Source organism: Erpetoichthys calabaricus, chromosome 11, assembly GCF_900747795.2.
Source record: "Erpetoichthys calabaricus chromosome 11, fErpCal1.3, whole genome shotgun sequence".
Classification (NCBI taxonomy): Eukaryota; Metazoa; Chordata; class Cladistia; order Polypteriformes; family Polypteridae; genus Erpetoichthys; species Erpetoichthys calabaricus.
The window spans coordinates 165,193,200-165,217,564 of record NC_041404.2 but is presented as its reverse complement, the minus strand read 5'-3'; the positions used below and the strand labels follow the sequence as shown (position 1 = coordinate 165,217,564).

At 41.2% G+C, this 24,365-nt stretch overlaps 1 protein-coding gene and 1 long non-coding RNA gene across 2 annotated transcripts in view; one reads left to right on the top strand and one right to left on the bottom strand.

Moving 5' to 3' along the window:
* sdk1a (sidekick cell adhesion molecule 1a) overlaps window positions 1-24,365 on the top strand; it is a 1,749,737-nt gene that overhangs the window by 436,341 nt on the left and 1,289,031 nt on the right. The gene's annotated exons all lie outside the window — the stretch shown is intronic.
* Window positions 2,321-23,659, bottom strand: LOC127529620 (uncharacterized). Its single transcript, XR_007936246.1, has 2 exons — window positions 23,421-23,659; window positions 2,321-2,576 (listed from the first exon to the last, which is right to left on the bottom strand). It is a non-coding gene; the product is annotated as an uncharacterized LOC127529620 (long non-coding RNA).

Genomic DNA, 24,365 nt, shown 5'->3' with positions numbered 1-24,365 from the left:
GTCTGTCTGTCTGTCTGTCTGTCTGTCTGTCTGTCTGTCTGTCTGTCTGTCTGTCTGTCTGTCTAAATTTGATGCTATCAAACAATAATGAACTCCATCCGACTCACCTGATTCAGAGGTCACCTCTTTCCTTTGACGGGGTGACTACTGGTAATATTTGCAACTCATTGGTAAACTCAGAGGTGCGCTTCCTCAAGGAGACTGCAAACGCACTCCATGGGACTCAGGCTGAAACATTGCCCCCATAACTAGAAGTTTCATCTCATTTGAATTGTGACATGGATCATTAGCTCCATACAGTAGATGCTCATCATCTAAGGCCTCATTGAAGTCTTTAAATGTCGGTGTGTCCCTTCTACGAAAAGGCTTGGGTGGTAGGGCAGGTTCTGGGCATTCTCAATATTCTTTATGGAAAAAAGGCATTAGCAGAGCTTAGTTGAGGAAGGCAGTTTGACTTAGTGAGTCAGATGCTGGATCACAAACTGGGAAGCTGCTTGTTTAACTCAGTGCCAGCTATGTGCCTGTCAGGGAATATGGAAGCAGTTGCCTGCTACACCGAGGTACTATGGGGTAGTAGACATAATGAAGGTCAACATAACATAACCTTTTCACCCTCTATTAATATGTTTCAAGGTGTCAGTGGTGCCAGAGTCTATTCCCATGAGCATAAAGTAGCCCTGTACAGGGCACCAATTTATTAGAGGGTCCGCATCCACACACAGCCATGCAGTTAACCTCACCCGCCCCTATTTCGGAATATGGACATGGAAAGACATGGAAAGACCAAAAGATCTTCACAGAGGCAATGGCTGGGCAATAAATTTGTGAAGCACCAGCACTAAAAGTTGCCACTTACTGTCAAAGATGCTATATGAAAAAGAGTTTACTGCAGTTGGCTGGGATGGAAGACAAAGGGAAAACACATACAGCATGAAGACCAAAGCCACTCGGCACAGATCAAGGCTATATTCTAATTATGAGGGTTGATGTGAACAGGCTGCTCATCAATAACTCTTTTTAACTCCCTTTTTACTGTCACCATGTGGCTTCCTACAATCTGCTAGGCAGAAAAGTGCAAGGCGCTGAAATGAGTGATGGATTATTTAATTTCTCCTGCACGATGTGCGAGGCTGCGCAGGGGCCAGAGAGCTTATCTACTGGTGCCAATTAGCTGGCAAACTGTATGCTGCATGCCACTTGCCTCGTAAAGTCAAATTCCTTCTCTGTTAATTGCACAGCCTCTGCCTTTTTAATATGTCGGGGGACTGGGGAAAAGAAAACAGACGGTGACCTGTCGAATTGGTGTCACGGTGCCATCAAGTCACTGCACTTAAAAATGACAAACGCCGACTTTGTAGGACGTTCTACTTCTGATGGTTATCTTCATCACGGGACAAAATGGGGATTCTAGGTCCCATGCATTATAAGCTAGTGGCCCCCAGCAAGTGTTCTGCTAACAAGGTGTCATAAAGCTCAATGTTTGATCGGAATTAAGGTTCTGGAACTTGCAAGACAAGTTTATGAACAAGGTCAAAGGGCAGAGGATCAAAGACTCGAGGAGGGACCCAACAATCCCTTTTCAGTCACCTTCAAAACACACTCCTTGAGACACAACACACTTGTCCCTGTGCTTCTCCCTTTGTTGGAAACATTTCCCGTACTCGTTGTCTTGTTACCATGTCTGGAGTCTGTTGCCTTTAATTCCTGAATTTCTCGTAAGGGTTTTAAATATTCTTCATGTCACTCTCAGTTTTAATTTCAAGAGCCAAAAAGAAGTCACAAGGAGCAAGATCTGGTGAATATGGGTGGCTGTGAAACAACAACCTCATTGTTTTTGGTCAAAAGCTTTTAACTGTGTCACACACGTGTGATTGGTAGGCAGCTAAAGGGCCTGCATAATAGTAGTTCCACGTCAGACTAGGGGGTGGCAAGGTGCACTGACTTTCTCTCCCAATCCTCTGCAGACCATCCACAAGAAATCCCGCACGGTTTCCGGCCTCACTAATGACATCACTTCTGTTTCCTGGCCCACGTATGATGTCAGTTCTGGTTCCAGGCCCACTGATGATGTCATGTCTGGTTCCGGGCCCACTGATGATATCACGTCCAGTTCCTTCTCCACTGATGATGTCACTTCCTGTCACGGCCTTTAAAGCCGCCATCTTTTCAACCTTAAGATCAGTTCTGTTTTGGACTCAGACCTGTAAACATCTCACAATCTATTTACCTATTTTGCAGCCAGGGCATAATATACGGGTGGCTGCCCAAAACCTTTTTGATGTCTTTCGTCTATTCTTATGACAATTGATAACGCAACGACAACAACATTTATTTATATAGCACATTTTCATACAAAAAGTAGCTCAAAGTGCTTTACATAATGAAGAAAAGAAAAATAAAAGACAAAATAAGAAATTAAAATAAGACAACGTTAGTTAACATAGAAAAGGAGTAAGGTCCGATGGCCAGGGAGGACAGAAAAAACAAAAAAAAAAAATCCAGAAAGCTGGAGAAAAAAATAAAATCTGTAGGGGTTCCAGGCCACGAGACCACCCAGTCCCCTCTGGGCATTCTACCTAACATAAATGAAATAGTCCTCTTTGTAGTTAGGGTTCTCACGGAGTCACTTGATGCTGATGGTCATACAGACTTCTGGCTTTTAATCCATCCATCATTGTTGGAACATCATGGTGCTTTGAGTAGATGGTGGTGGCTTCCACCACCAAAAGGACACCGGAAAAGGAAACAGAAGAGAGAGTAGGGGTTAGTACAGATTTTAGAGCCACCATGAATAGTTATTATAATGAATTGGATATACAGAGTATCAGGATTTAAATTACAGTAAAGTTATGAGAAGGCCATGTTAAAGTAATGTGTTTTCAGCAGTTTTTTAAAGTGCTCCACTGTATTAGCCTGGCGAATTCCTACTGGCAGGCTATTCCAGATTTTAGGTGCATAACAGCAGAAGGCCGCCTCACCACTTCTTTTAAGTTTTGCTCTTGGAATTCTAAGGAGACTCTCAGTTGAGGATCTAAGGTTACGATTTGGAATATAAGACGTCAGACATTTCTGATATATACGATGGGGTGAGATTATTTAAGGCTTTATAAACCATAAGCAGAATTTTAATGTCAATCCTGAATGACACAGGTAACCAGTGTAGTGACATCAAAACTGGAGAGATGTGCTCTGATTTTCTTTTCCTGGTTAGGATTCTAGCAGCTGCATTCTGCACTCGTTGCAAACGATTTATGTCTTTTTTGGGTAGTCCTGAGAGGAGTGCGTTACAGTAATCTAGTCAACTGAAAACAAACACGTGAACTAATTTCTCAGCATCTTTCAATGATATAAGAGGTCTAACTTTTGCTATGTTTCTTAAGTGAAAAAATGCTGTCCTAGTGATCTGATTAATATGCGATTTAAAATTCAGATTACAATCAACGGTTACCCCTAAGCTTTTTACCTCCGTTTTGACTTTTAATCCTAATGCATCGAGTTTATTTCTAATAGCCTCATTGTATCCATTATTGCCAATCACTAAGATTTCAGTTTTCTCTTTATTTAACTTGAGAAAGTTACTATTCATCCATTCTGAGATACAAGTTAGACATTGTGTTAGTGAATCAAGAGAATCAGGGTCATCGGGTGCAATTGATAAATACAGCTGTGTGTCATCAGCATAGCTGTGGTAGCTCATGTTGTGTCCTGAGATAATCTGACCTAATGGAAGCATGTAGATTGGGAAGAGCAGCGGACCCAGGATAGAGCCTTGTGGAACACCATATAGGATATCATGTGTCTTTGAGTTGAACGCAGTGTCTGTAGCTGTGCTGTGGTTCAGAATCCAGCTTTGGGTGCTCCGCTTCTTGTTGTGTCTTTTTCCTGATGCTTTCCCATAGATGCTTCAGCAGTTCAGTGTAATGTTACTTATTAGCTCTGTTCATGTTGAACAAACTCTTTATAAACAAGTCCATCAATGTCTAAGAACACAATGACCATTGTCTTATGAAAGTCTGCCATGGTGGCTTGGCAAAAAAGAAATTGTGGAAATCTCTGGCACAATTGAAGAATAAATGGCAGAAATACACACTGGATCAAGTAAGCATGATGGCACTCAGCATACTGATTACCCAGACTGCAGACAAACGACATCTAGCGGCCTGTTTGAGTCCCGTGCTTTTGATCAATTTCTGGGTCACCACTTATGTTGGTACATTGGTAGTCTTCTTGTATTGCCTGCTTTTTAGAAACAGATGGGTAGGACATTGATAAAGTGTCTCCAAATCAAACTGATTTTTTATCATGAAAGGAGGGGACAACAGAAAAATTGGGGTTAAACATGGAGTAGTCAACGCTCATTTCAGTGTAAAGTGCCACACAAGTAGAGGTGGTCCTTCAACGTGGAGTGCAGCATACATCCTGCTACCAACAGAGGGAAGAGTTTTGTAGTTGACGTATAAACTTGACAACTTTGAAAAAGCATCTGGATGACATATAAGGACAGCTTAGCTATTAGTTAACCAACTAAATGGTTTCTTTTCTTTTTGCCAAATGTTGTATCTCCTATGGACAGGAGTTGTAAGGGGTGATTCTAATGGGTTGGACCCCAAATTATGTATTGCTGTCTTAATAATGAAGCAATCCAAACAAAATAAACATCATAGTATTCCTGGATAAATGTATGAACAACTGAGGCATGGCACTTCTCACTCGAGACTATCCGCGGTAGGCAGAACGTTGGAGTCTGTCTGCCGGACTGGCGCCTACAGCGAGCTCCTGTATACACAAAGTTAATGCATTGGCAGTTCCCCTCTAAATTCAATACAGGGATGGATGGCCTACACGATTAAACAGAGGATGTTTCTTGTGTGCCATGCGGTCGGCTGGCACACTGCCCAGGGTTTGTTTCCTGCCTTGTGCCCTGTGTTGGCTGGGATTGGTTCCAGCAGACCCCCGTGACCCTGTAGTTAGGATATAGCGGGTTGGATAATGGATGGATGGATGGATGTTTCTTGTGTGGATTTATTGGTGTACCGGTTCCATCAAGCAGTCTCAGAAAGCGTTCAGGAAGACATACGGCAATAAGGAAACACCATCAAAATATATTATTTAGAACCTGGCATATTTAAAGCTGCAGGATCAAATGCTGGCTGCACATTACTGGAGCTCTACCAAAAATGTCACAACACGTTTTGGATGACATTCACAGTCGTCTTCGGCGATCGCCAATGAAACCTTTACGAATCCTTGTCTCAAGGCATGAGAAGGTCATGTTCGACATGCCAGAGGGCTGCAAAGACTGTAAAACTGCATGCATATCGTTTCACTGTTGTTCAACAACTAAAGGCAACCGATGAGGAGAAAAGAGTGGCATATTGTCAATGGTTCCAAGAGTTTGTGAGGAAGAGTGAGGGAATATTGGACATAATGTGTTTACAGATGAGGCCTGGTTTCACCTGTTGGGCTACTTGAATTTGCAAAATACACAAATATGATCAAACAGCAATCCGTTTGTAATTCATGAGCAGCCACTCTATGATGAGAAGGTTGGTGTGGTGGTGCACAATATCTCGGTTGCGCGTTCACCACCACCATCAATACTGACACGTACCTGAACATTTTTGACTTATTTATGAATGAACTGAATGACAGTGAGATCAGTGTAGGTTATTTCCAGCAAGATGGGGCAACCTGTCACATGTTAACTCACAGCATAGCACAAACTGAATCGTTTTTTTGGCAATCGGGTCATTTCAAAGGGACTATGACCACCTGTCACCTCTGGATTTCTTCCTTTGGGGAGCACAGAAAGGAAAAGTGTACAAGAACAAGCCTCATACCCTGAAACAATTACAGCAAAACATTGAGCAGGGAATTGCTGCCATCACCCCTACAATGCTTGCAGATACCTTTGCCAATATGGTGGGCCGTGTTGATCTGTGTTTGCAAGGAGAAGGAAACCATTTCCAACACTGAATGTGACTGGATCATTTACACATCTGTCAAGGTATGCACTGTATTTATTTCATTTCTATCGCTTCATTATTACATGAGCAACACATCAAAACTCAGGGACAGGAAACTCCCTGTACATTAAACACTTGCCTATAAGCAAAAATTCAGAAATTAGATTATGTTTATTAATCTGATGCTCTCGCTGAAAGCAACCAAAAAATGACAGATGTATAGAATATTTCCAAAATTTCCAATGTGTGCTCTGCAGGCCCAGAAGACTAGGCCATGAGCATGTACTGCCAACTGGGTATTCAGAAATCCCCAAATAAATTAAACTTAATTAATACAATTGTAACTCAAGTGTAAATAAACCAACTGCCATCCCCCAAAATAAAATTAGAATGACTGGAATTCTGTTGCATATACTGAAGTGTCTGTTCATCCGATGATGGTCTCTCAGTCTTGCAGATTCAAGTCTGTACAACATCCACACGATCAGAGTGTGTCTGACAGAGTAGGGACCACTGAAACTCTCCACTGGCAGGAGTATTGGCATGATGATTCACAATGCTGTGGGTAGGTCTGGTGTTCAACCAGCCAAGGCGGGCACACATCGCTCCTCTTCTTAGACCGCTACATTGGCCCCCTACACGTATTAAGTTCAAATCTTGAATGTTTGCCTATAGAGTAGTTAACGGCTCAGCACCTGTCTTTATATAGTATATAATATGCTACTGTGGATGTCCGCTTGTCTGCCCAGGATTTTAAATCACCATTAGCTCACAAACCATTTGAACTCTTGACCTGAAATTTGGTACATATATACTGCGTGATGTCTACTATCCGCGTTCGGGGTGATGATTGACCTCCAAGGTTATTCCTCTTTTTATTTTTATTTTCTTTTATTGTAGAATCAACTCTCGGCTGGGCGCCGTTCTCATCCCTACCACCTTCGCCATCACTTCCCTTACCTCTTCATATCTTAAATCATTCTTGAAGCAGATTGAAGACTTAAGTGCCAGCTTAAGTGAAAAATTAAGGAAAACGTACTAAGTAATTGCAACACATACACTGACTTAATCTTTTTTAACGCAAAAAGATGCCAATGAAAGAAGAGAAGAAGCGGGCTGCTAGGGTGGAAGAAAGAAGAGCTGCTTAGGAAGCAGCAAGCGCATCAACCTCAGAACAAATGAATGCTAAACGTACAGAGAAAGAGGATGAAAACTATAAGTCGAGTGTATTCACTACTTGTTATCGTGCACTGCTCCGTTACTGGTATATATATATATATATATATATATACAAGCAAACTACCTCGTCTGTGACAGTGTATTGCCTTACCTCCTGGAGGGCTGTGCTGTCTTTCAGTGACCCTCTGCAGTTATTTTTAGACATCTATAACAAACGGCCTAGTGATTTGTGTCTTTTCATTAAAGTATAAAGTAGAACCTCCAAGCAAAATAAGAGTCAGACATTGAAAAAAATGGCTTTTTTGAAATTCTTTTTTTAAGGTAACGAGTTGTCAACATTTTTTTCATGTAAACCCACAAATTTATAATTATGTTTTATTTGCCAGTTGTTTTTTTAGTAGTATCAGCTAAGCTCTTTTGAGTAGGGTTTACTATAGTTTGTTAAGTAATTGCAACTCACTCATAAAATACATTTTGGCATTTAATACATTTTTTATGTCATGTAAAAAAATAAATAAGTAAATGATACTTAATTTATTAATTAAAAATAAAAAGTGTCATAAATTAACCACGCACAATGAATTTATGAAAGATCTTTAACTTTCCAACTGTACAAAGGTGTGTGGGGTTCCTTTAGATCAGGGGTCCCCAACCACCGGTCCGCGACCCACTACCGGGCCGCAGCCGTCTGACAGCCGGGCCGCGAGAGAACTGCCGGCAACGGAGACTCACTCAGACTTTTCAGAACGCTTGGTGGGTGGGGCTTTGCAGCGGCGCAGAGAGAGGAGAGAGACCGAGGTGAGAGAGTATTACAACAAAGTATTGTTACGGTTCCGACAGTTTCCCCATATGACACGAGTCTATAGAAATCGCGTTACTACGAAGTACATTCAGCAGATGCTTTCATTACAACGAAGTGACCTTGAAATGCCTGAACGAATCATCCACAGAGAAGTTAGATCTGTGGTCGCAGCTCAGATGTGTACGTTTGCACAACGATCCCCAAACAGAAACACTGTAAAAAAAATTTCTTTCTTCGAACTTTCCTCGTACTGTTTTTTTTTTTTGCTGTTTTTGTTGTCTGTGGTTTTCAGTGATACCTTTTGCTTATTGCTTGTCAACATTTGAAAAACATCCATTGGAATTTAACTCATTGTCACCCTCCTATAGAAACGGCAGACACGAAAAAAACGATAACAGTGTTAATGTTTGTGATGTGCAATCTGTTGGAATGGCAAATGCAAAGCATATGTCTTTGTTATATGCAAAAAAAGAAGAAAAATCTCAGATTGCAAACGTATGCGAACTGCTTAATAACTTAATAATAAAAGAAATGTTATGTAAATTGTGTATAAAATTGCCCCCCCACACCCCCCGACCAGTCCGTGGAAAAATTTGCATCTAATAAAGTGGTCCTTGCTGTCAAAAAGGTTGGGGACCACTGCTTTAGAGCACAGTGTAACAAAGGGGGCGGAGCTTTATGCAAAACATCACATTTTATGCAAAACTAGGAGTTATGGGATAAAACATCCATCCATCCATCCATTATCCAACCCGCTGAATCCATACACAGGGTCACGAGGGTCTGCTGGAGCCAATCCCAGCCAACACAGGGCACAAGGCAGGGAACCAATCCTGGGCAGGGTGCCAACCCACCGCAGGACACACACAAACACACCCACACACCAATCACACACTAGGGCCAATTTAGAATCGCCAATCCACCTAACCTGCATGTCTTTGGACTGTGGGAGGAAACCGGAGCGCCCGGAGGAAACCCACGCAGACACGGGGAGAACATGCAAACTCCACGCAGGGAGGACCCGGGAGGTGAACCCAGGTCTCCCAACTGCGAGGCAGCAGCGCTACCCACTGCGCCACCGTGCCGCCGGGATAAAACATGTTTACTTTAAGTTAAATCAACTTAATTCAACTGTCAGGAAAAGTCCAATATTATGTTCTGAGGATTAAAAAAGTGTTAATGTTGAGTAAGATTAACATAAAATAGGTGAGTAATTACAACATTACTGAGGCTGATTACACTTCTGTCAAAAGAAAGTGTAAGTGCCACATCCCTTAAGTTAAGTCATTAATCCCTTAAGGTTAATTCACCTTCGTTTGCTTAGTTTTGAACAGGAATGTAATGTAGCTTAACATTGATAATGGAAGATTCAGCTTAACCCCCTGAGTCAAAGACATCATGAAGGTTTGGGGCAGCCACCCGTATATTGTTCCAAGGCTGCCAAAATAGGTTTAAATTAGAACAGAGATGTTCACAGATCAGAGTCCAAAACAGAACTGAGGGTATGGTAACAAAGATGGTGTCTTTATTAGGCAGTACAGGAAGTGATGTCATCGGCATCAGAACCGGAAGTGACATCACTGGAGGTGCCGGAATCGGAAGTGACATCATCATCAGCACCGGCTACAAAAAAAACCCCAAAAAAAACAGAAGTGATGTCATCAGAGGCACCAGAAGCGGGCAGGATTTCCCAAGAAAGGTCTACAAGGAACTAAAAGAGACAGTCAGTGCACCCAGTCGTTCCCTGGTCTGCCGTAGAATTCTTATTACTCAGGCCCTTTAGCTGCCTCCTACTTGAACGTGTGTGACACCCCCGATAAGTTCAAGTTAATGAAATGTAACCTAGATACTTAATCCTCAAGAACAATACCATGAACTTCCCTTTCTTGTGTGTATTATCTACTTTTTTCTTTATTTTTCGTGTGAACTCTTTATGGTGAATTTCACTAAAGGAAGACACTTGGACTGTGGATTGTTTTTTTAAGTATGGCGAGTCATACTGCTGCTGAAATGCCTATCTAGTAGCTGCATTTAAACTATTTTGAACTATTTGGAAACCCTCTGCAAATGGGCAGCTACAGAAAACAATTTAATGGCTTTGTTTTGTCATCAATTAATGGTGTGACTTATTTTGCAGATGTAACTAGTGTCATACAAATGAGCAAGAGACATCAAAAAAAGTTTGGGGCAGCCACCCGTATATTGTGCCCTGGCTGCAAATGGGTAAATTGTTGAATTCTTCACCAAACAGAGCCCAAAACAGAACTGATTTTAGGATGGTAAGATGGCGGCTTTAAAGGCAGACAGGAAGTGACGTTATCGGGACCGGGACCGGAAGTGATGACGTCAGGACCAGGCATGACGTCATCAACGCCGCCAGAACTGGAAGTGATGAGCTTGGGGACTGGAAGTGATGTCATCAATGGCGCCAGTACCGGACGTGACGTCAACATAGGTGCCGGAAGCTAGCGGGATTTCCCGTGGATGGGGTACCGGATGTGACATCAACATAGGTGCCGGAAGCTAACGGGATTTCCCATGGATGGTCTGCAGAGGATTGAGAGAGAAAGTCAGAGCAGCTTGCCACCCCATGGTCTGGCGTGGTACTACTATGGTGGTACTACTATTGTGTGACGATAGAAAAAAGCATTATACTACCAGTAAACTAGATCATTTTATGTTGAGTAACCTTAAATTAGATCCTTCCGTAAACATTTTTTTTAGTGTAAACTGTGATCTGTCACAGAGCAGATGAAAAGGTGTAAAGTCGTGCTCTCGGGGAATCAAATGGTAGCTAATTTATACTCAAATCAGGATCAAATTTGGTCCAGTAAGTGGAGCGTTAAGTTACCTCATTCTTGTTCTGAGCACAGGCGTTTGTGATTTATTGGATTACCTTTTCAAGGTCCCAAGACATAAAAGAGTATTTTTTTCAGCACAAAGCTCCCAGTGCTTATAGGGAGCAAGAAAGGTTTATAAAAACAATTATTTCTGTAGATTTCTCCTTAGCCGCCTGGAATTGCTCTTTCCGCACTGAGATGGAAAAGTGTAAGGCTTCTGATCCAGCAAATTGCCTGCCGCTGTCTTTTCCATGGGAAAGTCCTGCACGACATAAACAAGCGATGTAAAATCATTTGCGGCAAATGATATCAATAGCACTAATAAAATGAAAGGGAAGTTTAACGCGTTCCGGCACATCTTCATCGTGGCTGATGATGCCTGGTTTCCACCAGGCAGGTGCGCGCCACACTGCTGATGTAGACAGGGGTACCGTTTATTTTGTAAAGCATGGAGCCAATTCATAGGAATAATGGGGAAGTGTGAGAACATTGAAAAACAAGAAGAGCTCATTCAGTCCATCAGTCTCATTTGTTTAGCTAATCGCTAAGCTGTCCCCATACAGTATCTCTTCTCAAAGGTAGTCATGGCTTTTGCTTCAACTCCATGTCTCAGTAGTTTATTCCAGAGTCCCACAACTCTTTGTGTAAAGATGTGCTTCCTGGCTTCAGTTTCACATGCACTTCCCCTTGATTTCCACTAACGTCCTTGAGTACTGGCAAAATCACGGAAACATCTGAGTAAATGAGGGAGGCAAATTCCACTGAATGAAGGTGCTGTTACTGAGATAATGGAAAAGTCAAGATCCAGTCAGGTTCAGAAAATGTAAGAATTTAAATATTGGTAGGTGGCAGAGCTGAAGAATGGTAAGCATTGCTGCCTCTCCGCTCTAGGAGCTTGGGTTTAAATCCTGGCAAAGTTGTGTCACTGTGTCTGTGTGAAGTCTGCCTGCTCTCCATGTGTTTTTGGTGGGCTTTCTTTGGGCACTCTGGATTTAAATACCTGGTGCTCCATTTTACTCCCACGGTTCAAAGTCATGCAAGTTAAGCGGACTGGCAATGCTAAACTGGTCCTTGTGTGTCTGTGTGTGTGTGTGTTCACCCTTCAATGGACTGGCATCCTCTCCAGGCATTGTTCCCACCTTTTGCCCTATGCTTGCTAGGATTGGCTCCATGTGTTCAGGGTAAAAGTGAAAATGGACAGAATAGAAAACCAACTATTATTATGTGGTGCCTTTCACTTTATCAAAAGCTTGTTATTTTATCTTCTTGGTGATTTCATTTCACTGCCATTTTGTGTCTGGGTTTTCCTTTTAATGTGCTGGCATTCCTTTTGGGTAAAATCATGGGCACCACCATTTTGTGGTACATTGCATGTTCAATTGATGTACACATACTCTAAAAGATGGTGGCGTGCATAGACAGGCAGCTGAATTTCAGCCAAGGAAAGGGAAGGCCTCCATTAGAGACAGAACAGAACACTCAAGCAACAAAAAGAAATATCATACTGGGTTTGGCGCTTGCTTTGTTTTGTGAGTAAAGAATTCATTCGCACACTCTAACACAATGAAACATTGAAGGAAAACTCCACAGAACAATATAAGTGCTACTTACCTCACGTGGCTTGTAGTGTTTGCTCATTTCTTTGGTGGAGACTACAGATGACAAACTAGGCATCAATGGCAAACAATGCTTGACCGCAGCAAACAATATTAAAAAGTCCATTAAAAAAGTCACAGTACTCGTGTCATGCAATCCACATGTCAAGTCATCTAGTTGTTTGCTCAAAGTGGGCAAAGCGCATGCAGTTTACGCTAAGGGTCTGCACTGGTATCTGAAAGGTTGCCGGTTCAAATCTCGTTACTGCCAGAAGGGATCCTACTCCTTTGGGCCCTTAAGCAAGGCCCTTAACCTGAAAACTGCTCAATGGGCACCGTACAATGACTGACCCTCCGCTCTGACCCCCAAAGGTCATGCAAAAAAGACAATTTCCACTTATGTTCACATCAAGGCCCGCCTCTTCCCCTCATTCATTGGTCAAGAGTCCTGTCATTAATTCTGAAGCACTGCTCTGACTTTCCAGGAGTATTTATTTAGAGATATTTCAGCAAAATATCCAATGTACACCTATTCCTGAAAAAACTGATAGAATAAAATAATTAAATCTACAGAAACTATAATAGCATGTTAGAAGACCAAGAAAGGTCTGTAGGTTCAAATCCCACTCTCATCTTAACATATAAACCACACGCATTTGAAGGAATCTATACTAATAAAAGGCAAAGCCCTCACTGACTCACTGACTCACTCATCACTAATTCTCCAACTTCCCGTGTAGGTAGAAGGCCGAAATTTGGCAGGCTCATTCCTTACAGCTTACTTACAAAAGTTAAGCAGGTTTCATTTCGAAATTCTACGCTTAACGGTCATAATGGTCGACAACGTCCACCATGTTAAACTTTCTTATTTATGGCCCCATCTTCATGAAATTTGGTAGGCGGCTTCCCTGCGCTAACCGAAACCGATGTATGTACTTATTTCGGTGGTATGACACCATTGTCAGCCGCCATATTGAACTTTCCAACGTTCTTTGTTAGTTATGGGCCCATCTTCAAGAAATTTGGTACGCGGGTTCCCAACGCTAACTGAATCCTACTTACGTACATATATACGTCCATAGCCTGTAACTCGGTCGCTGTGTGATTCGGTGTTGGGTCCCCCATCCCCACGCCTCCCACGTAGTTGCCTGCTTGCCTATATAAGGCCATCTGTCGCTCCGGTCTCTTCATTGCCTTCCTTGCTTCACCACGGTATTCACGTCTCCCTGCTGATAACTGCAGCCTTTTTATTTAATCCACGGCTTCTCCGCTGTTTTATTGTTTGTTTACTACGATTGTAGTTATTGTGTTGGTATTTTAGACTTAGTTTACATTGTTCAGGTACCCATTTCCTTTATCGTTCCAACCGTACCCCCATTAACATGTCTATCGAGGTGATCACCATCGATCAAAGAGCTGTCACTTACCGAGTGGTTTCCATGCCCGGAGATGGCGACTGCCTTTTCCATTCCCTGTGTTACATATTGCACGGCCATATCAGGCTCGCTCTTGATATCCGGAGGAACATTGTGTCTTATGTATTGAATGACTGGGACAGGTTCAAGGTGTGGACTGATGACGGTACAGGAGATAATTATACTACACAGGAGCACTATAAGAGTGAAATGCTTAAGCTCTTCACCTATGGTTCTGCATGTGTGTTGATGGCTGCCGCTGAATTGTTCGGTTGTCGCTTTCAAGTGTACCAAAATGGCCAAATATTTTACACCTTTGGACAATCGCCAATGCCTCTTAAACATCTTAGATTCACAGGTGACGATTTGAGTAGTGGACACTTTGATGTTTATGAATGTTTAAACTCTCAAAAGCTGGATGCGAAGTTATCGATGAAACCCATTTCAATTCAAACGCCTCCAATTTCCAGTAGGGCTCTGCTTCACAATGACAATTAATACGTCTCAGGGACAGACCCTACAAAAGGTTGGCATTGATTTGAGGCGAGATTGCTTTTCACATGGCCAACTATACGTTGCATGCTGAAGAGTAAGCTCAGCGCACAGCTTGGTCATATTACAACCGGAGGGCTGAACTGACAACGTGGTATACAAAGAGATCCTTAACAAATAATTATTGGTATATTTTCCCTCAGTTTAAAAAGGTTTACTTTTATTCTTAATAAAAATTTTAAAGCAGTACTTCGCCGCTGTGAAGTGCGGGTATTTTGCTAGTGAATAAATAAAAGCTCGTTCTTGTCTGAGCGTTTTACTAAAAATGCATGCGTTTGCTATGTTGTGAGCATACAACTGCCTGGCTTGACATCTGGATTATGTAACATGAGATTTTTTATCTGGACTTTGGATATTGTTTGTTGTTGTCCTGCATTGGTCAACATGGGCTCCCATTCATGTCAGAAATGTGAATTGAACTTCCTGGTCATGATATGCACAGATGTTTCTGGAATACACAACTATATAACGAACATGTGGATAATGTGATTATTTTTATATCTCTGCTCACTTTGAAAACATTAATTACATTTTTTTTTCTCAGTCATCACCACAACATACATGAGGTAAGTAATATAATAAAAATAGCATTTTTGGGTGGGCTTTCCTTTAAGAAGGATTATTGTCTTATCATGCACTGGTCTTCTGTTTTATTGGGTTTGGTTTTGTAATAATTATTTTGTGTCTATTTAGTTCCTTTTAAACATGTAATTTTGTCTCGTTTGGGGGTTTAAGATCTGTGGATTTCATTTGTGACCTTAGTTTTCGTTTACGTGTTTCCTTTAAGGGTGTTATTTTTCGCTGTTGACTTTTTTTGTGTGTTTTTTTAATTGATGCCATATTGGCCACATGTCATCACATTCCCATTCCTGTTATCACAAATGCTCTGATTATTGACATTACTGGTTCTTCCAATATAAATCTTGTGGTATCCACGTCTCTCAGTGGACATTTAGGAGTATATTTAAGATATATAAGAGAATTAACTGCACCTTAACATCAGCAAAACCAAGGAACTGCTTATTGACTTTCGCCGCACTAAAGAGCCTCCTTGTCCAGTGACTATTCGGGGAGTGGATGTAGAGGTTGTCCACTCCTACAAGTACTTACAATCCGACACTAAATCATGCAAAGTAAAGGTGCAGGATGGTTTGGCTTAACTCCTGTGTGACACTTCCCTCGTGGTGTGTTCGACAAATAGTTTGATCAAAAGGCAATAGGCTCCTATTTCAGTCATTGTGCTTGTTCTTGTTTGTTTATTGTCACACAAGGCCATCAGTAGGCAGGTTTGGTGATTCAAGAAATCCTTATCTTTTCAGCAAGTTACACTGCTTGTTTTTTTTAACTTTCATTCACATTTCTTTTTATTTCCTCAGATGATAGCTTTGTATCAAAAGTGACTAATAAATCACAGTGACACAATTGTTTCCATTCAGTATTTATACCAGCAGAGCCTGACAGATAAAGGATGTGCTTAGTGTCAGACACTGGGACTTGAAATGACAGTCTCTTGATTTACTGTCCAAAACCTTAGACACTAGGGCACAGCTTGAAGAGGAGCAAAAATGAGAACATCTCGTCAAATAAGCAATTTTAACCGAGGTCAAAGAAGAAGCAGGCACCCAATCCAAGAAAGGACAGCAACCCAGATACAATATGCTCCGGCTCATCCAAGATATGAACACAGCATAATAAAAACCAGCAACCCACAGAAAGACATTTCCAGCACAGCCACTTACCACTACACTGACGTTTTATTCTCGTGTAATCACTCACTTTGCTTTTTATGATGTAATTATTTGTTCAGTTGGATACATGCAATATGTTCTCCCTGTTAATATCCTCAGTTAATAATTTAAAAAACACTCCTTGGAAGTCATTCGGTGTCCAGCAGCAGTGATTAATGTTCCTCTTTAGGCTCATGAAGTGCTTGATAGCCTGGCTGGAATAAAATCCTGTAGATACTGTGACCCTGGAGGATTGAAGCTGCGAAGCCCTGCGTTAAAATGTAACAAAATAGACACCAGGGAGCAACAGCTGCAATACAATTAAAGAATAACGGGATAATAATTGGGAATAAATCAGTCGGTAAAAAGTCAGCTTCAGACACACTGACACCACTGTGTTCTACTCTCATTATTGTTAGCGTTACAGGGTATAGGTAAGGCCACCATAAAATCCAACCGGGTTAGTTTTTTAAACTTCAAAATCATTAAACAGTGGCCATGGTGGATGATAACCTTTCAGAGGTTTGCCAAAGAGTGTTGAAAACTATGGGGCAGTGTAAACATTTACTATGTAATGTGGTCTGTACAAGTCTAAATGAAAAGAGAGATATGAAAGTCACTCTATAATGGATAGAATGATAAAAGATAATATAAGATAGATAGATAGATAGATAGATAGATAGATAGATAGATAGATAGATAGATAGATAGATAGATAGATAGATAGATAGATAGATAGATAGATAGATAGATAGATAGATAGATAGATAGATAGATAGATAGATAGATAGATAGATAGATAGATAGATAGATCCCAAATGCAAATTAAAATCAGATATATTTGATCCATAAATCAATGGTTTACAGTTCTGTCTTAGTATCTCTTTGTCATTTTATCTATCAAATCTAGCATCAGACAGCCAAAAGAAACAATAGAAAAGCACAAAGATGACACACAGGGATGGAGTTCTCACATTAAAATCTACATCTGAGAATGAGAGAGAAAGAGAAAACACAGATTGTAAGGAGCAAGATGGAAGTATTTTCTTAGAACACTAGCGGGCAGACACCCAACCTATGCTAAGCACACCTGATCATCTACAAAGAAAGAAACAGAGAACATGGACGTCCTGGATTATTGGAGTGTTGGAGAATTGGCGATACCTCCTTTAAGAAAATGGGCGTCACAGAGCGCAGTCCAAGTTCTTTAAGCATTTAGGGAAAGGGATACTAGGAATCTCTAGGGTGAATTCCATCCTTGTCCCTGAACCAGAAATGTATTGCTTCAGACCCCCAGAAATGATTCTGGGATTTGGAGAGGGAAGTACTCAAAGAGTTGACCTTGAAGCAGAAGTGAATGTAGAATACAGGGGGGGGGGGGGGTATGTGGAAGTTGGGGTGAAGGATTAATGACATTAGGAAGAGGCCAGGGTTAAGAGAGAAAGACAGAGCGACAGATTGAGACAGAATGGAGTGGAGACAGACAGTCATACTTGAGAAGTGGGCAAGTGGGTGGGCCAACTCAGTTGACAGACGGGTATAAGAAGTTCCACAGAGGCAGCAGGGTTTTGTTTTCTGTTGTAGTTTTTATTTACCTTTTTATTACAAACACATCTTGTAATGTAACTGTGGCTCACCAGGGAAATGCCGTGAGGGTGCCTTGTCCTGTTATATATATATATAAATATAAATAATTGCACATTGTAATGGATTTGTGTATCTGCTGCAGGCCATCTCACCCTGTGATACAAATCTGCCACCTTGAGTTCTCTTATCCTCCAGTGATTTGTTAAATCTACTGAGCACCCTGCTTAGCTAAAGAAACTTACCTGTTTTTTTGGAATGATTCTCTTTTCAGAGACAATTTTACTGTACAGTCGTGGCCAAAAATTTTGAGAATGACACCAGTATTGGTTTTCACAAAGTTTGCTGCTTCAATATTTTTAGATCTTTTTGTCAGATGTTTCTATGGTATGGTATGGTATACTGAAGTATAATTATAAGCATTTCATAAGTTTCAAAAGCCTTTATTAATAATTACATTAAGTTCATGCAACGAGTTAATATTTGCAGTGTTGGCCCTTCTTTTTCAATTTGCCCTGGCATGCTGTCAAGCAGCTTCTGGGCCAAATCCTGACAGATGGTAATCCATTCTTCCATAATCAATGCTTGGAGTTTGTCAGAATTGGTGGGTTTTTGTTTGTTAACCCACCTCTTGAGGACTGACCACAAGTTCTCAATGGGAGTAATGTCTGGGGAGTTTCCTGGCCATGAACCCAAAATTTCGATGTGTTGTTCCCTGAGTCACTTAGTTATCACTTTTGCCTTATGGCCTGGGGATCCTTCTTGCTGGAAAAGGCATTGCTGGTCACCGAACTGTTCTTGGATGTTTGGGAGAAGTTGCTCTTGGAGGATGTTTTGGTCCCATTCTTTATTCATGGCTGTGTTCTTAGGCAAAATTGTGAGTGAGCCCACTTCCTTAGCTGAGAAGCAGCCCCACACATGAATGGTGTCAGGATGCTTTACAGTTGGCATGACACAGGACTGATGGTAGAGCTCACCTTTTCTTTTTTCCAGATGCCCCAAACAATCAGAAAGGAGATTCATCAGAGAAAATGACTTTACCCCAGCAGTCCAATCCCTGTGTCTTTTGCAGAATATCAGTCTGTCCCTGATATTTTCCTGGCTGCTTTGCTGCCCTTCATGACACTTGGCCATCCTCCAAAATACTTTGCCTACCTCATTGTGCATGCAAATGCTCTCACACCTGCCTTCTGCCATTCCTGAGCAAGCTCTGCACTGGTAGCGCCCCAATCTGAGCCATGAATAAAGAATGGTACTAAAATATCATCCGAGGGCAACTTCTCCCAACCATCCAAGAACAGTTTGGTGACTAGCAATGACTTTTCCAGCATGATGGAGCCCTGTGCCGCCATAAGGCAAAAGTAATAACTAAGTGGGTCGGGGAACAAAACATCGAAATTTGCGGTCTATGACCTGGAAACTCCCCAAACCTTAATCCCATTGAGAACTTGTGGCCAATCCTCAAGAGGCGGGTGGACAAACAAAAACCCACCAATTCTGACAAACTCCAAGCATTGATTATGGAAGAATGGGCTGCCATCTGTCAGGATTTGCCCCAGAAGTTGATTGGTAGCATGCCAGGATGAAATGAAAAAGAAAGGCCAACACTGCAAATATTAACTCTTTGCATGAACTTAATGTAATTGTCAATAAAAGCCTTTGATGCTTATGAAATGCTTGTAATTATACTTCAGTATACCATAGAACAGGGGTAGGCAACGTCGGTCCTGGTGAGCCGCAGTGGCTACAGGTTTTCATTCAACCCAATTGCTTAATTAGAAACCAATCATTGCCAATCTCAGACCTTATTTAATTTTATGGCTTGTTAGTCTGTGCAATGTAAGGCTCTTATATCGTATATTTTTTTCCTTTCCAAAGATATCATCCAAATGATTTGAAGCCTAAAACAGATCATTTTCAGTCTGTCACATTTTTCTATTAAGTGTTTTATTAAATCAAACAGTGCATGATGAACACACACAGATGTAATTGGAAAAAAGCTAGCTGGAGAACTGCTGGCTGCTTTGTCTTTTACATCTTATTGCTAATAAGGAGCAATTAAAACACTGAATGCAGCAGTTTAAGATTGAAATAAGCAATTAAGGTTGGAGAACCTTAACAAGCGAGACCACTAAAATGAAGCATCAAAATGTCACTTAAGCAATATGTGCTTCATCAGCAATAATTGAGTTCTCGTTAAGGAACTGGGTTGGAACAAAAACCTGCACATACTGTGGCACTCCAGGACCGACGTTGCCTACCCCTGCCATAGAAACATCTGACAAAAAGATCTGAAAACACTGAAGCACCAAACTTTGTGAAAACCAATCCTCGTGTCGTTCTCAAAACCTTTGGCCACAGCTATATGTAGTGATTTATCAAAGTTGGCAAAATTAGAGAGGCCGATTTATTTATTTCAATTCTGTAAAAGAGATGCAATTGAGGTAATACATTGGAAGCCCTCCCTTATGTCCCAAAGACTCACTTAAACAACAAAGCATAACATCCTCAGATGAGCTCAATCCAATTCAAAGTCAAAGCAAGTTGGGGTCTGATGTTGAATCAGCGCTGGACAGAGCAGCAGCCCATCATGGGGCCCACTGACACATAAACACTCTTATTCCAGTTATCAATCAGTCTAAATTTCCCTCATGCATACCCAAGGGGAATGCACATGGACAATGACTGGCATCTGAACTGCTAATTTGTGAAGCTCCTGTGCTGGGCACAACTCCACCATGCACTCCAAGACACCACAAATGTTCACATTTACTAAAAATGAACTGGCATGAAAAGCCAAGAAGCCACAATTTAGGAAATGTTTCCATAAATTGTTATGGGCCCCTCTGGCAAACTCCAAACTTCCTTCAGAGCAAGTATTTTGTTAATGATCTCCCTTACGCCAATCCATAGAGAATATGGTTTAGAAACCAACCCTGGACAGGATGCCAGTCTATGCCAAGGCACACCCACCCCGTCTCTCACTTTCACAAATGATTTCTGAAAATATGCTGTTGTGATTATATTGTCTCCAACTTGTCTAAAACACAGTTTAGGGAGAGAAAATTGTGCTAATATACTGTATTTACTGGAAAACATATTATTCTAAAAGTTGACCTCATCCAAAATGTTTTTTATGTTACGTACCCCATTTAGTTTGTAGTGATGACCAAAACTATAGTCACAAATAAAATCCAAGCTCCAACCCTAAGCCTAAGCCCAAACAGGACAACTTTACATGTATGAAAGTGACTAAATTTTACACTTACAAAAACAAAGCAGACACAAAATACCGATTGACTCAACGCAAAATCAAACCTGAATAAAGCAAAAGATCAACACGTGACAAGACAATAACCTTCCTTAAAGGAACATTCCACCCAAAAATACTTTTTTATATTACTTACCCCATCTACTTTAAAAAAAAAAATACTCTTATATTTTCGTGCAGAACTGAGGTAACAAAGTTTCTGGTGAAATTGCAATCTATTGTAATAAATGATGGACAACAGCAAACAATATCAACAACATGTCCATAAATAAATATCGCGTTACTCGCGTCGCATAATCCGTGTGTCAAGTCATCCAGTCGTCTGCTCACAACATATCAAACTCATAATCATAAGAGCGTCCCTTATCTACGATGGAGCATTCGATCAGAAGAAAATATGAAGCTAGTTTTAAATTAAACGTCGTTAAAGTACCGAAAGTAATTGGTCACTGCGCTGCTGCAACAAAATTCGATACGTCTGAGACACCAATGCAAGACTGGAGGACGCAAGAAGGTGTAAAAAAAAAAAAAATTAAGTGTTGCAGTTTTGAACGGGCGTACAAGTCGGGGTCTGATTTTATGATTGATTTTTCAGGATTCAAGACCCGACTTATACGTGAGTATATACGGTAATTTTTGTTTTTCCTACATGTAGAAATTTGCACTTGTTTACATTCAAACACTAATTTTCTGTCATTTTTAAAGAGGGTCACTGATGTCCAAATATTTGAAAGCACTCAGATGGCATTGAGAGAGAGAATAAAATCTCATCAAGGTTAGATGTTTCCTTAAAGCTGTTGACAACTACAGATTGGATGAGGGGTCATTAGGAAGAATCCACCAAAGTCTGGACTTTCTAAGATCACCCATGACACTGCTTCACAAAGAGAGAGAACAGCTGCAAAGCCCATGTCATGCCTTGTCAAGGGTAAATTTCACACAAACATTAGGACGTTTTTCGTTACACAGAGAACCATAGACACATGGAATAAGTGACCAAGCAGTGGGGTAGACAGTAGGACTTTAGGGACTTTCAAAACTCGACTTGATGTTATTTTGGAAGAATTAAGTGAATGGGACTGGTGAGCTCAGTTGGGCTGAATGGTCTGTTCTCGTCTAGATTGTTCTAATATTCTAAATGCCATCAGTGCACCAAAACCATATTTTTAGGAAAATGTAGCTCTTTTGTGGGTCACAAAATAATTTTGTACAAATCCAAGATAACCAGAAAATCTAAAAATAAAGCATCTTCACAGCACCCTCCCAATTAACCAGAGCCAAAGACTGATAGGAAAATCAGCACCTTCCTATCTGGGTGGTGTAGGTAGGGTTTGCTATCAATCCAAAATGACTTCTTTAACGCCCACTAACGGCTGGATCAGAGGGCTGTCTCGAAATCTTGACAAGTGCTTGTTGCAGGTGGATCTGCTCTCGTTTGCTCAGCTCAGGTAGCTCCTTACAGTAATTGAAAAGGAGGAAGATGGCTGCAAGCAGAAATCCTCGCTTCACCTTTTCCGACCAGCTGTGCCTTTGAAAAGTCCATCGGTGCTGTCACGTTTCATCAATATTAAGCCTTTAATATGCTTGACTTGCACTCCTTGATTCAATCACAGCAGACGGGTGTGATTTTCAGACAGGGGGACAAGCCTGACATTTGTAAGCTGTGCGGATAAGATCCTGGAAGGATCTCAGCCTGCCAGAATATCTAAGCAGAGGTTTCGCCTTTGAAGCTGTCTGAGGGAGGATGAAAATCCTTCAGCTAAAACTTTGTTCAGATCAAAAACAGGATCTTTATGCAAATCTTTAAAAGCGTCAAGAAGACCTAACGTGGAGTGAATGTGTCTCCATGTGCTCTTTTAGGAAGTAAGTTAAGTCTACAAAAAAGGCTTCCTGAAACTCACTGAAAGTGGGACAATTGCCCCATAGAAATCTGACGACAAGCAAAATATTAACTGGGCTCTGTTTTAGATTTGGCATACGCCAGTCAGAGTGAAGGAAAACAACAGCTTCACTCTGCATTAATATGGGGTCTTGCCTTTGTAAAGAGCTGTATCCTTACAGACTGTTTCCTGGTTTTTGTGGCCTTGTTGGGGTTACCTGTGAGGTAGGAACACATTGCAAGTGGGCACCAGTAACAATTGGAGTAGCTTTTCCATTTTTGCTTCGCACCCTTCCACACCATAACCTATCGTCTATGGGGGACGAGCGAAAGCTTTAGATTCGTCAGAAATTTTATTCTCCGGTTTTCGATGGATCTCAACAACAACAACAACATTTATTCATATAGCACGTTTTCATACAAATGATGTAACTCAGTGTGCTTTACAAGATGAAGATTAGGGAATAGTAATTAACAAATAATAAAGTAAGATCTGATGGCCAGGAAGACAGAAAAAACAACAAAATAACTCCAATGACTGGAGAAGAAAAACAAAATCTGCAGGGGTTCCAAGGCCACGAGACCACCTAGCCCCCACTGGGCATTCTACCTAACATCAATGATCTCAATCAGTCCTCATGGTTTTCAGGCTTCACGTGGAAAAATTAGATGATGATGGTCATGTGGACATCTGGCCTTCAATCCATCGATGCAGGGAGTGCATGATGCTTTGATCAGGTGGTGTTGGTGCAGATCGCCACCACAGAAAACTGGAAAAAGAACAAAAGAGAAAATAGGGGTTAGTACGGATTTCGGAGCCATGAAAAAAAAAAGATAAATGCATATACAGAATATCAGGGTTACACTAAAATGAAGCCGTGAGAAAGCCATGTTAAAATAATCGGCTTTTAGCAGTTCTCAACGTTTTAGGGTTCCTCGATACTGAAAACATCGTTATATCTCAATGATGGGTGTGTGTCTGTGTGACACAGTTTCTTGAGAACAATCTAGAGCTAGCATGGCTGCACAGAAAAATACCAAAATTGAAACTTAAGTCTATTATGAGATGACGATGTGATGATTAGTTTTTAAGCCAAATTGTGCCAGAGAAAGAGACATTCTAGTGGAACCCTGAACTACCGTAATTCTGCAATGTATTATGAATTCTTCTCGTCAATTGATATCGTAATGACCAATTTTATGATCAGAAAGATCAACATGAGAGCGGTAAGTAATTACTGAAGTGTTGTAGAATAGTTGGTTCCTAGGGCACAAAGCTTACTGACGCTCACTTTCCAAATTGTTTTCCATTGTGACTTATGTGCTCCACAGAGTCTACTCCCACTGGGACAAACCTGGCACCACAGTCAGGATTATGTGTTTTGATTTCTCCAGCACCTTTAACACCATCCTGCCTCACTGACTAGGGATCAAGCTAAGGGCTAAGCATCTTGAGGCCCCCACAATCTCCTTTGATCATGGACTACCTGGCCAATAGACAGCATTTTGTGGGATCTCAGGGGTTGGGTATTAGAGATGGTGGTGTGTAATACTG